Source organism: Geotrypetes seraphini, chromosome 3 (assembly GCF_902459505.1).
Source record: "Geotrypetes seraphini chromosome 3, aGeoSer1.1, whole genome shotgun sequence".
Lineage (NCBI taxonomy): Eukaryota > Metazoa > Chordata > Amphibia > Gymnophiona > Dermophiidae > Geotrypetes > Geotrypetes seraphini.
The window spans coordinates 89,563,850-89,579,920 of NC_047086.1; the positions used below are offsets into that span (position 1 = coordinate 89,563,850).

General features: G+C 44.8%; 1 long non-coding RNA gene across 1 annotated transcript in view; it reads left to right on the top strand.

Annotated features, from left to right (window-relative positions):
- LOC117357791 overlaps nucleotides 1–10,351 on the top strand; it is a 108,951-nt gene extending 98,600 nt beyond the window's left edge. The window contains exons 3-4 of the long non-coding RNA XR_004538857.1: nucleotides 4,152–4,374; nucleotides 10,296–10,351. This is a non-coding gene — a long non-coding RNA (uncharacterized LOC117357791). The remainder of the gene's footprint in view (nucleotides 1–4,151; nucleotides 4,375–10,295) is intronic.
- The last annotated feature ends 5,720 nt before the right edge of the window (nucleotides 10,352–16,071 follow it).

A 16,071-nucleotide genomic window follows, 5' to 3' on the forward strand; every position in this document is an offset into this window, starting at 1 on the left:
GCGTTTTTAGCGCATACATCGGATTAGCGTGTGATACCCAAAAAACTACTGCCTGCTTAAGAGGAGGCAGTAGCGGCTAGCGCATGCTCAAACCGCTAGCGCGCCTTTGTTAATTTTTATCTGGAGTCATTTTCAAATAGGCAGCTGCCCAGTGTGAGCTGCTTAGGAAGACTTGCAGATGTCCCCAAATGGCCATAATAAAACAAACACAGAAGGACCGTGCCAAAACTTTGAAACTGTGGAGAGTGACATCTAGAGAGCTGCATGGGAACGGGGACGACAGGAATCCCGCTGGACCCACGGGGTCCCGCGGGTTCCCCCTTTGGGTCACGGGGATCCCGTGGGGACGCCCCCTAGGGTCGCGGGGTTCCTGCGGGGTTGGATTTACTCGCGAAGCTCGTCTTCTCCCTATCTGCCCTGCCGCAGCACACAGCTGATCGGAAGTCTTCCACGATGTCAGCGTTGACGTCGGAGGGAGGGCTTATGCAAATCCCTCCCTTTCTCTGATGTCAGCACTGACATCGGGAAGACTTCCGGTCGGCTGTGTGCTGCGGCAGGGCAGGTAGGGAAAGGCAGTGGTGCATGAAGGGGTGGGGGGGTGGGGAGGGCAGTTCCGTGTGCAGCCTTAGGGGTGGGGTGCACAGCCGGCCAGGTCCCCTTACCTTTGTGGCGCTTCCCCTGACGACCGACAACAGGCTGGTCCGACAAACTTTCCCTGCCCTGTAGCCGTGAATCTAAATTACCTTCTTACAGCAGCTGAAGGATGCTGAAAAGACATGGGAAAGACAGAGGGGGAGAAGGACGCTGAAAGGACATGGGGAAGACAGAGGGGGAGAAGGACGCTGAAAGGACATGGGGAAGACAGAGGGGGAGAAGGACGCTGAAAGGACATGGGGAAGACTGGGGGAGAAGGACGCTGACAGGACATGGGGAAGATGGGGGGGAGAAGGACGCTGACAGGACATGGGGAAGATGGGGGGGGAGAAGGACGCTGAAAGGAAATGGGGAAGAGAGAGTGGGGAGAAGACGCTGGCAGGAAAGAAGACAGAGATGCCAGACTATGGGAGGAGCGGAGGGAAGAAGATGGGTGCCAGACCAAATTGGAAGGGGGGAGAAAGGGAGAGGTACAGTAACAGAGCAAATGGAAGACGCAGAGAAGAGAGATAGTGGATGGAAGGAATTGAATGAGAACAGGAGGAAAGTAGAAACCAGGCAACAAAGGTAGGAAAAAAATGCTATTTTTTTTTTTTTTTGCTTCAGGATAAAGTATATTAGTTGTGTTGATAAAAATTTATAAACATTAGAGGCTCTGGTGGAAAACCCATTTACAAAGTATGTATTCTTCCCAATTAATATTTCCCAATTAATATAGTCTTTTTGCTTATTTGTAAATGGGTTTCTACCAGAGCCTATAATTCGTAGCATAATTAAATGAAATAACTATTTCTGAAGTTTATAGGGAAGGGCGGGGACAGAAGGGATTCTTCACGGGGACGGGTGGGGATGGAGGGATTCCTCGCGGGGACGGGTGGAGACGGGTGGGATTCCTCACGGCGACGGGTGGGGACAGGTGGGATTTCTGTCCCCGTGCAACTCTCTACCTCTACCTCTACCTCTAACCGCCCAATGATGCTCCTACTGCAGACTGTAAACAGCCCAGCTTAGTGCTGGCTGTTCCTCTCTCTGTATTTCTCCTTGCTAGGTTTTCCTGCTGCTCAGATCCTCATTGCCCTCTTCCTCTCTTCTAGGGAAGGATCAGAAATACCTATTACTTCTAGAGTTCTGCAAAACATGAATCCACCCACCTCTGGTCCCTGTGATCTCAGCTCAGTCCCAGCCTTCATTTTCTAGCCCCTCCCAGGCTGCTAGATTTTGGTCTCGGCAATGTCGGAGAGTAATCCCCGGATTCTATACACTGCAAAATGAAGCATGGGTGTTGAGCAATTTCATTGGGTAAATTGTATGCTATGTATGAAATTTATACATATGTGTCTTATGGGCTGTTTGTAATGCTTATTGTGAATGTGGTATTGTAATCCGCCTTGTTAAAGGGGGGATTTAACTAAATAAACCATAAACCATACTGCGACCAAAGTTGCACACACAAATCTGTGCGCATTGCAGATTTGCCTGTGCAACCTAATTGGTTAACAAACCAATCAGTGCCAATAATTGCCAATTAACAAGCAATTGACACCAATTGGCACTAATTAGAATTTACACGCACAACTTTCTAAAAGCATTCAATAAAATAGTGTGCATAAATTCTAGTGCAGGGGTAGGGAACTCCAGTCCTCGAGAGCCGTATTCCAGTCGGGTTTTCAGGATTTCCCCAATGAATATGCATTGAAAGCAGTGCATGCAAATAGATCTCATACATATTCATTGGGGAAATCCTGAAAACCAGACTGGAATATGCTCTCGAGGACCGGAGTTCCTTATCCCTGTTCTAGTGCATAGATCTCAAAAGGGGGTGTGGTTAGGGAAGGTGAATGGGCCGGTCATTAACATTCCTAAAAGAGGCACACTGTTATAGTATATTCCCCATCCATTCTCAACTTAGGCGCAGGCATTTAAGGCTGGTTTTCATTGGGATAAATGCTTGTGCCTAAATGTTAGTCACATGGGTGCTACACATGATTCTATAAATTGCGCTTAACTCTGGAGGCGGTTTATAGAAAAGCACTATGTGCAGATTTTTTTCACCACTGATTTTTCAGGCATCATCTAGAGAATTTACTCTTATGTGTGTAGGTGCTCTTGCCTCTCAGAGAATCTCAAAACTGAGGTGCCACCTGCAAGATTGAGTAGGAAGTGCACTAGAGAGAGAGGGGAGTGAGAGAAAGGGAAAAGGCTAAAAATGCAAAGGGGGAAGGGATGGGGAGAGAGATGAGAGAAGGAAAGGGGAGGGTGAGAAAAGGGAAGAAAAGAATAGAAGGAAAATTGTTGAGAGAGGACAGGGGGGAAAGGAGTGGAAGTGAAATTGTATGAGTTCCTTGATTAGGAAGAATTATTGGCCACACAAACAGAATCCATAAGATGCAGATGCTGGGCAAAAGAGAATTTCCACAACAATGTCAAAACAAAACCCCATCAAATTGTGGTACAAAATATTTTTTAAAATTTTTGAATTGTACCATTGTGAGTTTTTGATAGGTGCAAAAGGGGAGGCAAGTTTATCTGCCATACCCTCTGTTCCTGTTTGTCTCTTTTTTATTTATTTATCAATTTTCAAATAAAGACAAGCATGCAATACATGAATACAGATTAAGAAATATTAATTCCCACTTAGTTAAATGGTGAAAAAGTTCACCAATTATAAGAAATGATATTAATTATTTAGTCCACAACTTATAGGACCAAAAAAAGGAAAGATTATTCAAAGAATTAAAAAAAAAAACCTAAGAGGACAGCATTGGAGGACAATGTCGACAGCTGGTTCATTTTAAATTATGGGTAAAGCTATCGTTCCTATCATTACAACCCCTCCCCTTCTTTCACCACAATAAAGTCCAACAATTGCTTTGGTTGAAAAAAGAGAACAAAATCCTCCCCCCCCAGTGAGACACAACATTTTGCTGGAAATTTTAATATAAAGGATGCACTCAAAGCTCGAACTCTTGGCCTATATGCCAAAAAGTCCTTTCTTCTTTTCTGTGTCACTTGAGATATATCAGGAAACAAACACACTGATGAACCAAGAAATTGTTCATTAATATGTCTGAAATAAGTCCGAAGAATTAAATCCCAAATTCCAAAGCAAACGTCACTATGAGAGTAGTTCTCTCAGTAATTACTTTTGATTCATCTGTTCTTCATGTCTTCTTATACTCTCACCGTGTTCTCAAAGAACTTCACCTTGAGTATATACCGGGGAATTGATAGAGCCACAGTTTCATAGCATTGTCACTGCTTTTTTGAGATTGGAGTTCATGACTTCGATAGCCCTCCACAGTTCATCCATATTGACAATAGCAGGCTTTACCATCTCTCCAAACTGCATGTCTTCTCTCCTGGTGGAAGAAATCTCTCCAGCCTCCACACAGAGTGCCAATGTCAGGGCTCTAGCGGGGTCCACCTCTACTATCAGTTTCCTTCCTGCTGTTCTTCCATGGCTGACACCTTCTTTCACTCGGTGCTTTCCCTTCCAGGTTGGAGAGGAGCTGCCCCTGAATTGGGTTCAATGAGAACCATCTGGAACTAAGGTTCACTTTTGTATTCGGTGTCCCTCCTGAGGTCGACGTTGCCTCCATCGCGTGGTGATGCCTCCAACGCCTTGGGTTCCCAGCTGCTGGAGGTTCAGGCCAGGTACTTCCCTTTTTCTCCATCACAAAGAGGCCAGCCGAGAAGAAGAAAAGAGGAAAAACATTTAAGGTAAGCTTCGGCGAGCATTTGAAACTTATCAAAGGGAGAGCTCCGTGCTATGCATCCATCCTTGACACCATCTTGAAGTGTTCCTGTTTCTCTCTTAACACAACATTTCAAATCACCAAAAAGGTCATACACAGTTATTCATTCTCTGCTCAAAAAATTCTGAGGTGCTTCCTCTCTCCTCCACTGCTCAAGAAACTGTGCAATTCAAAATGCTTTGCGTGGTCCATCAAAGAGAAAGCTTGGGAGCCTTTGCTTTACAATTGCAAGTTCTATTTTGTAGGGATTAATCCTTGTGGAGGTTAAGGGGGTGTACTTTCAGAGACTTCAGGAAAAATAGCTACTAATTGTAGTGTCTGGAACAACAGGTTCTTAGGATGGGTCTAGCAATAAGGGAAGATCCACTGAAATAGCTCGCCAGGAGTTTTGTTCCAATACCAAAAGAAGTTTACTAATAAAATCACAAATGAAAGTATGGAAAGAAAATCACAAATGAAAGTATGGAAAGAAAAAATGAAAATGGTACAATGAAACCAAATCTTTAATTTCCGCAGTTTAATTCAACAGATATTATTCAGTAATTAAGTACAAAAGTGCATGAACATTAAAAGCCACTTGCCTTCCAAATCTCATATTCTTCAAGCACTCATTGAAACAAAATCATAGGCTACTCACTATTCTTTTGGAAACTTTTCTCTCTTGGGTCTGCTAAAAACTAGAAAGTCTTATCCCTTTTCAAATACAAAGAATCACTTAAGTGTTCCCGCTAAGCTGCGCTGGGGTGCGCTGGCGCACAAAATATTACCTCGCAGCGCACATGTTTCTCGTCACAGCGCACACAGTGTAGAGCACAGTTCTTCAACCGCCGGTCCGCAAACAAAATCTTGCCGGTCCGCGAAGGATTCGGTCCCCGCCGCAACGAAAGGCCGGCGTCAGCTGACTTGCAACTTCCTGTTGCAGTCGCTGTGCCGGGACTCCTGCCTTTGCCGGGACTCCTGCCTTCCACCGCGTTTGCCTCCTGCCTTGTCTCCGCACCTCCAGACCAGCAGCGGCAGCTGTGTATGCTTTTAACTTCGGCACAGAGCTGCCCCTAATCAATAGTTTAGCGCGGTTTCATAAGGCAGCCTCGGGGCCTTTGCTAGGCCGGCCCACATCGCATCATCGAAGCGGGCCGGCTATCAAAGGCCCCGAGGCTGCCTCATGAAACCGCGCTAAACTATTGATTAGGGGCAGCTCTGTGCCGAAGTTAAAAGCATACAGAGCTGCCGCTGCTGGTCTGAACTCTTGGGCCGCTGAAGGAGGGCAAAAAGCAGCTGTCCTGGAGGTTTCCCTTCCTCTCGCCTTTACAGGTTCCTTTTTTCCACCTTTTTTTTTTTCCTTCAAACGGCAACGGGCCCCAGCATCGACATCAATCAAGTAAGTTCCACTGTCAATCAAGCGGTTCTGCTCGGCCAAAGCTTCCCCTGTGACATGAGCCACCCTCAGGGGAAAGAAAGTGACCCACAAAGGTGAGGGGAAGGGGGGCAGATGATGGAAGTTGGGGGGGGGGGGAGAGAGAGAGAGAGAGAGAAGGGGCAGATGATGGAATGGAGGAGATGAGAGAGAGAGAGAAGGGGACAGATGATGGAAGTGAGAAGAAGGGAGAGAGAGCAGAAGGCAGATGGATGTCAGTTGAGAAGGGAGAGCAGATGCTGAATGGAAGTGGGGAAAGAACACATACTGGATGGAAGGAGGAGATAAATAAAGGGGGAAGAAAATAGTAAGATAATGGAGGGGTGAGGGAAAGGGGTGACAAGCTGTGTGTAGACACAGTGAAAAGAGGGAAACGGGACTAAATAGTAAGAAAGAATTTAATTTAGATGGAGGCAGAAAATAGAGAAGGAAGACCAGAGAAGAAAAGGGAAGAGAGAGCAGAGAATGATCAGATCTGAGTGGAGGAAATGAGAAGAGAGATATGCTAAAAACCACAGGGGGGAGGGAAGGATAGAGATGCCAGACCATGAGGGGAACAGAAGGAAGATGATGGATGCTAGACCAAATTGGGGGGTGGGGGGGGGGCAGGAGGAGAGATGGCAGGGAAAGACAGACAGTGAATGGAAGGGGCAGATGCTGGACTGAAGAGACAGAGAAGGTTATCATGCTGCTGTACCGGGCCATGGTACGCCCTCACCTGGAGTACTGCGTCCAGCACTGGTACTTTAAGAAGGACACGGTACTACTCGAAAGGATCCAGAGAAGAGCAACTAAAATGGTTAAGGGGCTGGAGGAGTTGCCGTACAGCGAAAGATTAGAGAAACTGGGCCTCTTCTCCCTTGAGCAGAGGAGATTGAGAGGGGACATGATAGAAACATTCAAGGTACTGAAGGGAATAGACTTAGTAGCTAAGGCAGGGAGAACGAGAGGGCACTCTCTAAAGTTGAAAGCGGATAGATTCCATACAAACGTAAGGAAGTTCTGTGGTAGAAAGCAACATATTTATTTGGCTCATAACTTGCTGGCGCCCGATATTTTTAGCTCACAGTGAAAAAAGTTTGCTCACAACACCCGCCCGCTTAGAGGGAACACTGCCTAGGACTAGAATTTTCTACCTTAAAGGGATGTTCACCCTCTTGGCAAATGTTCAGACAAGTCTACTCATTACTCACTTCAAAAGGCAACTGGAAAAACTCTCTCGAAATAGAAGGAAGAGCCACTTCTCTACCCCCAACTCATTTGGAACTCCCTGTGGCTGGCTCTTGCAGCCCCCTCTGGTCAAGGACACCTGATGAGTCAAATAATCATATTTCACAATCTTACTCCAGCCTTTGAAATAGGCAGCTGATTTACCTCATACTACTATGATTCTCTCCTATATCTTGAAAGTCCTCTCCCCTCATACATACAGGACACAAACCTACAAAGGCTGAGCCCTAGTGTACTGTATTACTGTGTGAAAGAATCCGAAAAGAAGTTCCCATGTAAAGTCATTGATTTTAAGACCTTTTTTTATGGACCTTCTACCTTACAGAAACAAAGAATCATAGAAAAATGAAGGTAGATAAAAGACTATGTGGCCTATCCAATCTGCTCATCCATGCCATCTTCTCTGCTTTTCACTCCAATAGATCTTATGTACTTGTCCCAAACTTTCTTGAATTTAGAAAGTTTTTGTCTCCATTTCTTTTTCTTTGCTTATAAATTTTCTTGTTGATTTTATAAATGGAGCCTCCTTAATTTAATTTTGTGGACAGGAAGTGGTAGGTATGGGCTCCAGAGCTGATATAAAAATCCATGCCAATAATGGCCAAGTAATAATAATAACAACTTTATTTTTATATACCGCAATAACTCAAGCAGTTCAAAGCGGTTTACAAAGGAAGAGATTGTATACAGACAGCGATATTACAAAAACTTCAAAAGTTACATCAGCATAATAGGATTAATCAGATTAGTCTGGAAGCATTCAAAGATACATCACATATATATGGAGTCAGAAAAATTTATTGAAAAGATAAGTTATGATTGACTTTCTAAAGGTTTGATAGGAAAATGCATTTGAGATAAACTTAGGGCTCCTTATACTCAGCTGCACTAGCGGTTTTAGTTCTTGGCGCGTAGCTTAGGGTTACCGTGCATAGCAATGCAGTGTGTGGTACAAAAGCTAGCACACCTTAGTAAAAGGAGCTCTTTGTTAAACATTTACTCCATGCGCATATATTATAGTATGTTATTGATGTACATACTTTTAGCCTTTGCACATGCTCCCCTCATAGTACACCCCTCTGCATTTCTACTGACAAAGTATACACCATCAACATGCATACTTTGGAGGAGAGGAGGGGCAGGGGTGATGACACAGGCACAGTGTCGTACCTAGCATATGTAACACCCGGGGCCCATCATTTTTTGCCACCCCCCCATCTGTACGAAAAACATGATTTTTAGTAACAAGCCACACGTCACACATGAGTACCTAGGAAAAGGCAGCATCTTACATATGCAGTGAGCAGTACATCAATACACCCATTGTAAAACTAAACAAGCCAGACCAGCACAGATCAATCCTACACCGTCAATCCTAACAGAAAACCATGTCTTTCGAAAACACAGAACACAGAAAACACCTTCGCCTAGTATGGAATATGTCATCACAAACTAACCCCTCCCCCTTTTACAAAACTGAGCATCAGAGCTGCTACCATCACGGCTGGCGCTAAAAAATGCTCCACAGTTTTGTAAAAGGGGGAATAAAATAGAAATACATAGACAAAGGTTAAATTGAACCAGCAAGAAGCTGGACTCTGCATACAATGTAATACCACAGAAACAGTGACACATGTCTCCTAAAGCAACAAATAAATAGAAAATTTTTGTTCTACCTTTGTCTTCTCTGGTTTCTGCTTTCCTCATCTTCTTGTTACTCTCTTCCTTTCATCCATTGTCTGCCATCTCTCTGCCCCTATATGGCATCTTCTCTCCTTCTATGGCCTTTCCAGAAACTGTATGCCTTCCCCTTCCATCTCTCCTTTCACCCCCATTGGTCTGGCATCTCTCTCCTCTCCTTCCCTCTTCCACACCTCTCTTCTGCAAACCCTTTCTTCCCTTATTTTCCTTTATAATTTATTTTCTGCATCCATCTAGATTACGTTCTTACTAGCCTCTCATCAATTTCCTTTTTTACTGTCTACCTACAGCTTGCCACCTCTTTCCCTCACCCCCTCCAATATTTCCTTAACTCAATCCTTTTCCCCCATCATGTGCCCTCCTTTTATTTATCCCCTCCTTCCATCCTCTGCCCTCTTCTCTCTCCCCCTTCTTTCCACTTCCATCATCTGCCCCTTCTCTCTTTTCCCCACTTCCATCATCTGCCCCTTCTCCCCACTTTCATCATCTGCCCTCTTCTCTTTCCCCCTTCTCTCCACTTCCATCATCAGCCCCTTCTCTCTCTTTCCCTCCTCCTTCCATCATCTGCCCTCTTCTCTCTCCCCACTTCCATCATCTGCCCCTTCTCTCTCTTTCCCCCACTTCCATCATCTGCCCTCTTCTCTCTCCCCCTTCTCTCCACTTCCATCATCTGTCCCTTCTCTCTCTTTCCCCCTCCTTCCATCATTTGTCCTCTCTCTCTCCCCACTTCCATCATCTGCCCCTTCTCTCTCTTTTCCCCCTTTCTTACATCATCTGCCCTCTTCTCTCTCCCCACTTCCATCAACTCCCCCTTCTCCCCACTTCCATCATCTGCCTCTTCTCCCCACTTCCATTATCTGCCCCTTCTCTCTCTTTCTCCCACTTCCATCATCTGTCCCCTTCTCTCAATCTCTCCATCTACCACAGGCCCATCTTTCTCCCTCACCTTTCCAATTTTGGCAACAAGATCGGCAAGCCCCCCCCCTGCAACGGCACTGAGCGGCATCAGCGCCCTCCCTCCGCGACGGCACTCAGCGGCATCGGTGCCCCCCCTGCCCCGCGACAGCACTCAAGTTCGGCCTCCTTCTCCCGGCATCAGCAGAACTTCAGATCGGCAACAGGTGCTCAGTCAAAAGCTTCCCCTGACTGAACTGCCTGGGCAGAAACAGGAAGCTGAGTCAGGGGAAGCTTTTGACTGAGCACCTGTTGCCGATCTGAAGTTCTGCTGATGCTGGGAGAAGGAGGCCGAACTTGAGTGCTGTCGTGGGGCAGGGGGGGCGCTGATGCCACTGAGTGCCGTCGCAGTCCAAGAATTTTCTGGACCTGTCCGGCTGTGCACCCCCCCTAAGGCTGCACCTGGGGCGGACCGCACCCCCTGCACCCCCCTTGGTACGCCACTGTACAGGCATTTAAATATTTGAAAGGTATTAATATAGGACCAAATTTTTTCCAGAGAAGGGAAATTGGTAAAACTAGAGAACATAAATTGAGGTTGAGGGGTGGCAGACTTAAGAGTAATGTTAGGAAATTCTTTTTCACAGAGAGGGTGGTGGATGCCTGGAATTCCCTCCCGAGGGAGGTGGTGGAGAAGAAAATGGTGACGGAATTCAAAAAAGCAAGGGATGAACACAGAGGATCTCTAACTAGAATATGAATGGGCAAACTTTCACGGTCTGAATTCTGCAAAGGAGATGGTTTGGATGGATTGGAGTAAGCTTCAACAGCAACTCCAGTAGTTGGAACCTATGGATAGTACCGGGTGGACTTCCAAGGTCAATGACTCAGAAGAACAAAAAAGACAATTTAATCATGAAATTGTAATGCATATAGGGCTCTTTTTACAAAGGTGCATTAGGGCCTCAATGCGTAGAATAGCGCATGCTAAAATGCCGTGCGTGCTAGCTGCTACCGTCTCCTCTTGAGCAGGTGGTAGTTTTTTGGGTAGCGCATGCTATAGTGCGCGCTAATCCAGTGCGAGCGCTAAAAACGCTAGCGCACCTTTGTAAAAGGAGCCCATAGTGACAGGGCAGACTGGATGGACCGTTCAGGTCTTTATCTGCTGTCATTTACTGTGTTACTATGTTATATTTTAAAATGTGTATTTTTAGTGTTTAAATCTTTATTGATTTTCAAACTTTGATAGTGCAATACAATTGTTAAATCATAAATACTGCATAAAACGCACTAATAACTATACAATTATAACATTAAATAATCATTTACTCCCATCCTCAGATATGTATTTTTGAGTTCATCGATATTTTATAGGTAGTCATTTATATGCAAATATGGCAACATCTGCATGTAAATGACTACAGTGCCCCATAGTGAATATATACTTTAGCACTTAAAGTATATGCTTCCTTTTAGAAAGTAATTTAAAGATGATGCTAGTATTTAGATGCCAAGAACATGTAAATGACCAAAATTCCAGCATGCTTGTGCCTAAGCACGTAAAGGCTACGTGCTATTCTATAACATGGCACCTAAATACAATGTAGTGTAGCTTGTAGTGCTGTCCAATTCACAATTCAAATCGGTTCACCGATTCACTTCGGGTGAATCGATTCAAATTGATTTAAAACAAATAAACAAAAAAATTGGCCTTCCGATTCGGTAACTGATCCTCCCCTCTCACCCCCTAAAGCAGGAGCGGCAGCGCTGCCTATTGCCGGCCAGCCACTGCCGCACCTTCTTTAGAGGGTGAGGGGGGAGGGTCAGTTGGGAAGTGTTGGTGTCCCTTTTCCCCCCGGCCTCCCACGCACCATTTACCTAATATCAGCAGACTGCAGAGAAGATTGCCAGTGCTAGCGATCTTTGCAAGCTGCCATAGGTTGTTGGAGCAGTTTCCTCTGCCAAGGTCCCGTCCCTCCTCTGACATCAGAGGCAGGATCACGGCAGAGGAAACAGCTCTGAAGACCTATGGCAGCTTGCATAGATCACTAGCATCGGCAATCTTTTCTGCAGGCTGCTGATATTAGGTAAATGATGCATGGGAGGCCAGGGATAAGACGCAGGCCTTCCGGGGGGGTGGGGTGGGGGTGGGAGGGGGGTGCGCAGTCTTTCGGGGGGGGGGGTACAAGCCTTCATGGGGGACAGGCAGGCCTTCAGGGGTGGGATGCAGGCCTTCGGGGGGGGGGGGCCTTCAAAGGAGGGACAGGCCTTCAAGGGGTGATGGCACAGGCCCTTCCCTGAAGTGTGAGCCTGTGGTTTTAACCCATGGGTTTAAAGCGGGTTAAAACCATGGGTTCGTGAAGTAGAAAAAAACAGTCAGAGTAAAAAAAAGTTTGGAAAAAACAGTCAGCTATTAAAAAAAATAAAAGTAAAAAAGCTCTGCCGGGCACGAAGGGCCAGCACATGCGCAGACCATCTACAGTCAAGGAAAATGGTCTGCACATGCTCAAGGATCGCTCTCCAGCGATCCGTGCGGTGGGTGTGGGGGGGGGCGTGCCAACGATCGTCCCCATTTGCATGCAGGCCTTTAGTGAATTCGTCAGCCTGCATGCAAACGCCCACAGATCGGGCACGGAGAGGCAGGTTAGTGAATCTAGCCCATCGTCTCTCAGCTTTCCCTGTGCTGGGGACAGCATAAACTGGTTGCTATAAAAAACAACAATACCCCATCCATAAATGCTGTGAGGTGCTTCTGGCAGCTGGTGCATGCTAAACGCAACATGAGAAAAGAGCATGCATCATCACCCAAAAGAACAAGCGAAATCTTCCCCCTACCCCCATTTCTGAACAATCTCTGGATTTGCTGCAATCAAAGGGGAAGTCCCATTGAATCAGTACAATACACATATTCACGCTTGCTTCTAATGCATCACTTGTTTTTATATCAGTACATATACTGTATAAAGATCTATGGTAGTAATCACCTCGAATATGAAGCATATAAGAACATAAAAATAGCCTTACTGGGTCAGACCAATGGTCCATCAAACCCAGTAGCCCGTTCTCACGGTGACCAATCCAGGTCACTAGTACCTGGCCAAAACCCAAGGAGTAACAATATTCCATACTACTGAAACAGGGCAAGCAGTGGCTTCCACCATGTCTTTCTCAATAACAGACAATGGACTTTTCTTCCAGGAACTTGTCCAAACCTTTCTTAAAACCAGCTACGCTATCCGCTCTTACCACAACCTCTGGCAACGCGTTCCAGAGCTTAACTATTCTCTGAGTGAAAAAATATTTCCTCCTATTGGTTTTAAAAGTATTTCCCTGTAATGTCGAGTGTTCCCCTAGTCTTTGTAATTTTTGACGGAGTGAAAAATCAATCCACTTGTACTTACGCTTTGTTTATTATGTATGTTTTATTGTGAGCCGCTTAGGCATTAAACGGATTATAAATATTTTAAAATGAACAAAGTATGAAAGGTATCAATTTATGAAGCTCTTAAAGCTTAATTTAGCTGCACAGTGTAGTGTAGCGTAAGACCTTTTCCACATGGCTTCCAGTCATTAATTTCAGCTGTTATCGAAAACACAAAGACTAGACCATACATTATTCACTAATAAATTGGCAGTGGGGAACATTGCCCATTTCATTTCGTGCTGAAACCAGCACAATCATTACACTGACAATGGTTCTCTATGGAATGAATGCCTGAGTCATAAAGACTAAGGTCAGGATGTTAGTACTGTACTGAATACTGTACCTATAATACACTTCTATTCTCCCAGCCCTATCAGAATACGTATGGAGGGCAGGGAAACGGTCTCAGGAATTTCTCTTTCATTATACAGAATGTGATAAACACTTTTTTAGGTTCAGATTTTTTTCTGACCTTTTTTATTCCTGGCTGGGAACCCCCCCCCCCCCCCCCCCCCCCGCCACTAATGATTAAAAAAAACCTCAGCTCTTTAAAGATCCTTCAGCATCATTCACTGTATTAATGGCTTTCTGCTAGCCTTCTACACGCTACAGAGAATGTAATTTCAGCTCTACAATTCTCATCAAATTCAGACTTGCGGCGGTCCAACTACACTATATCAATTAATTTTTACATTTCCTTTCTGGCTACAGTGTGGAATTCATTTCCTGTTGCTGAGCTCACACAAATGAAAATACGCAGGTGGCTAGAAATGTAGCATAAATAGATTAGGTTCTGGTAGATATCTCATTTGTAATGTAAATATGAATTTCCCCTATGGTGATGAGACAACTTGATGAACTAGTAAAGTAAAACCTCACTGAAGTCTTCGTTTCTTACTAGTTTGTAGGCAATTTTACTAGTCATCCTCTGTACACTATAACTGAGTTTTTGAGCTACATGTAATGCTAGCAGAAGATTTTATTTCATTACTACCTGGTATTGGACTTAATTTATTTTGTACTAGAAACTTTGGAAAATTGTTGTCAAATGTGCGCTACACTGGGAGAATAAAAAAATCTAAGGAAAAAATGTTATTCGCCAAGTGGTGGAAGCACCCACTGTAAACCATTTACTCAAAAGTGGAGAAAAAGCCTCAACCATCAATAATATAAAGATGGCAACCCAATGAGTTTTTAAGCCGTTCTTATTCTGCATCATGGGCAAAAAACTCCACTATTCACAAAATGTCATTTTCAAAAACAGGAAAACATCCCACCACTGTGCACAGGGAAAAGAAACAGAACAAGAGACCAAAAAAATGTACTTATCTTCACTGATGACCCTTAACTCCGTCCAATATCATGATGTTCTGGTTAATGTACCTACAGCAGTTAAGTGAAGATAAGTAGCTGTATTTCCAATAAGGCTCTTGTTTCGCCAACCTGTGGCTGCATCAGGGAAATTCCACGATGGACGGAACAGGAAAGAACGAGAGCTTGTCGTGGAATTTCCCTGATGCAGCCACAGGTTGGCGAAACAAGAGCCTTGTTGGAAATACAGCTACTTATCTTCACTTAACTGCTGTAGGTGCATTAACCAGAACATCATGATATTGACAGAGTTAAGGGTCGTCAGTGAAAATAAGTACATTTTTTTGGTCTCTTGTTCTGTTTCTTTTCCCTGTGCACAGTGGTGGGATGTTTTCCTGTTTTTGAAAATGACATTTTGTGAATAGTGGAGTTTTTTGCCCATGATACAGAATAAGAACGGCTTAAAAACTCATTGGGTTGCCATCTGCAGTAAAAGACCCTGAGATTGCATGCTGATGAGACAGGGAGGATGAGAGTGTTATCCACCAAAACAGAGAATGTAGGTAGAGGAGAGAAAGGTTTAGAAGGAAAGATAAGGCATTTCGTATTGGCCATGTTTAGCTTTAGATGGTGGTAAGACATCCACATAGCAATGTCAGTTAGGCAGGATGAGACTCGGGCCTGGATCGCCGTAAAAATTTCAGCTATTGGGAGGAAGATTTGCTAGATGATACTGGAAGCTGTGGGAGATCAGAGCTCCAAGGGAAAAGTGTAGATAGAGAAAAGAAGAGGTTCCAGGACAGAGCCCTGAGGTACACCGACTGATAGCAGAATGCAGCGGAGGAGGATCCTCCAGAGCACACGCTAAAAGTGCAACAGGAAAGGTAGGAAGAAAACCATGAGATAAGAGAGTCCTGAAATCCAACATAAGTCAGCAGTTATCTATAGTGTCAAATGCCACAGATAGATCAAGGAAGATGTGAATTGAGTAGTGCCCTTTGGATTTGGCCAGGAACAGGAAATTGGAGACTAGAAGACAGTGACTAGAAGACAATTGGAGACAGTTTATGTAGAATGTAGAGGGTGAAAGCCCAATTGAAGGGGGTCAAGAATAGCTTAAAATGAAAGAAAGTCAAGACAATGGCAGTGAACAGCATGTTCAAGGAGCTTGAATATGAAGGGGACGGGGAGGAGGGAGATAGGGTGATAAGTGGAGGGGCAGGTAGGGTCCAGTGATGGTCTTTTGAGGAGTGGCATATCTACAGTGTGTTTGAAGACACAGATGCAGTTGCAGTAGAGAGGCATAGGTTGAGGGTATGGCAGATAGCAGGGATGATAGTAGGAGAGGTGGTGATCAGTAAATGGGAGGGGATGGGATCAGAGGAACAGGTGGTGAGTTTGGAGGAGGAGAGAAACTGTGCAGTTTCATCCTCTGTGATTTCAGAGAAGAGATAAGTGGCACAGGTCGGCAGAAGGTCGGTGGGGCAGATGGGAGGAGGAAGAGGCAGATGTGATTTGGTCGAGAATTCAAGGATAATCTTGTTGTGGAAGTACTTAGCCATGGTCTGGGTAGAAAATGAAAGAGGAGTGGGAGTTGAGGGCACTTTTGAGAGTTAAGCATGGCAAAGAGATGGTGAGGGTTGATTCCCAGAGAATTAGTCAAGAGGGAATAGTAGTCTTGTTTCACA